The following is a 2,500-nucleotide window of genomic DNA, read 5'->3' as shown; positions in this document are numbered from 1 at the left end:
TGCTAGAAAAATGACAGGATGGATAATGAGAACCTTCAAAACTAGGGAGGCCAAGCCCATGATGACACTCTTCAGGTCACTTGTTCTATCTAGGCTGGAATATTGCTGCACTCTAACAGCACCTTTCAAGGCAGGTGAAATTGCCGACCTAGAAAATGTACAGAGAACTTTCACGGCGCGCATAACGGAGATAAAACACCTCAATTACTGGGAGCGCTTGAGGTTTCTAAACCTGTATTCCCTGGAACGCAGGAGGGAGAGATACATGATTATATACACCTGGAAAATCCTAGAGGGACTAGTACCAAACTTGCACACGAAAATCACTCACTACGAAAGCAAAAGACTTGGCAGACGATGCACCATCCCCCCAATGAAAAGCAGGGGTGTCACTAGCACGTTAAGAGACCATACAATAAGTGTCAGGGGCCCGAGACTGTTCAACTGCCTCCCAGCACACATAAGGGGGATTACCAACAGACCCCTGGCAGTCTTCAAGCTGGCACTGGACAAGCACCTAAAGACAGTTCCTGATCAGCCGGGCTGTGGCTCGTACGTTGGTTTGCGTGCAGCCAGCAGCAACAGCCTGGTTGATCAGGCGCTGATCCACCAGGAGGCCTGGTCACAGACCGGGCCGCGGGGGCGTTGACCCCCGAAACTCTCTCCAGGTAAACTCCAGGTAAACATATACCTCAACGCACCACTCACCTTTTTTCCCTCATCAATTCTATGATTAACCTCATCCTTCATAAATCCATCCGCCGACACGTCAACTCCCAAGTATCTGAAAACATTCACTTCTTCCATACCCCTCCTCCCCAATTTGATATCCAATTTTTCTTTATCTAAATCATTTGACACCCTCATCACCTTACTCTTTTCTATGTTCACTTTCAACTTTCTACCTTTACACACATTTCCAAACTCATCCACTAACCTTTGCAATTTTTCTTTAGAATCTCCCATAAGCACAGTATCATCAGCAAAAAGTAACTGTGTCAATTCCCATTTTGAATTTGATTCCCCATAATTTAATCCCACCCCTCTCCCAAACACCCTAGCATTTACTTCCTTAACAACCCCATCTATAAATATATTAAACAACCATGGTGACATTACACATCCCTGTCTAAGACCTACTTTTACCGGGAAATAGTCTCCCTCTCTTCTACACACCCTAACCTGAGCCTCACTATCTTCATAAAAACTCTTTACAGCATTTAATAACTTACCACCTATTCCATATACTTGCAACATCTGCCACATTGCTCCTCTATCCACTCTATCATATGCCTTTTCTAAATCCATAAATGCAATAAAAACTTCCCTACCTTTATCTAAATACTGTTCACATATATGCTTCAATGTAAACACTTGATCTACACATCCCCTACCCACTCTGAAACCTCCTTGCTCATCCGCAATCCTACATTCTGTCTTACCTCTAATTCTTTCAATTATAACCCTACCGTACACTTTTCCTGGTATACTCAGTAAGCTTATTCCTCTATAATTTTTACAGTCTCTTTTGTCCCCTTTCCCTTTATATAAAGGGACTATACATGCTCTCCGCCAATCTCTAGGTACCTTCCCCTCTTTCATACATTTATTGAACAAAAGTACCAACCACTCCAACACTATATCCCCCCCTGCTTTTAACATTTCTGTCATGATCCCATCAGTACCAGCTGCTTTACCCCCTTTCATTTTACGTAATGCCTCACGTACCTCCCCCACACTTACATTCTGCTCTTCTTCACTCCTAAAAGATGGTATACCTCCCTGACCAGTGCATGAAATTACTGCCTCTGTTTCTTCCTTAACATTTAAAAGTTCCTCAAAATATTCTCGCCATCTACCTAATACCTCCATCTCCCCATCTACTAACTCCCCTACTCTGTTTTTAACTGACAAATCCATATTTTCCCTTGGCTTTCTTAACTTGTTTAACTCACTCCAAAATTTTTTCTTATTTTCATTAAAATTTCTTGACAGTGCCTCTCCCACTCTATCATCTGCTCTCCTTTTGCACTCTCTCACCACTCTCTTTACCTTTCTTTTACTCTCCATATATTCTGCTCTTCTTATAACACTTCTGCTTTGTAAAAACCTCTCATAAGCTACCTTTTTCTCTTTTATCACACCCTTTAATTCATCATTCCACCAATCACTCCTCTTTCCTCCTGCACCCACCCTCCTATAACCACAAACTTCTGCCCCACATTCTAATACTGCATTTTTAAAACTATTCCAACCCTCTTCAACCCCCCCATTACTCATCTTTGCACTATCCCACCTCTCTGCCAATAGTCGCTTATATCTCGCCCGAACTTCCTCCTCCCTTAGTTTATACACTTTCACCTCCCTCTTACTTGTTGTTGCCACCTTCCTCTTTTCCCATCTACCTCTTACTCTAACTGTAGCTACAACTAAATAATGATCCGATATATCAGTTGCCCCTCTATAAACATGTACATCCTGGAGCCTACCCATCAACCTT

This window comes from Cherax quadricarinatus, chromosome 56 (genome assembly GCF_038502225.1).
Source record: "Cherax quadricarinatus isolate ZL_2023a chromosome 56, ASM3850222v1, whole genome shotgun sequence".
NCBI lineage: Eukaryota > Metazoa > Arthropoda > Malacostraca > Decapoda > Parastacidae > Cherax > Cherax quadricarinatus.
This window is presented reverse-complemented; position numbering follows the sequence as displayed.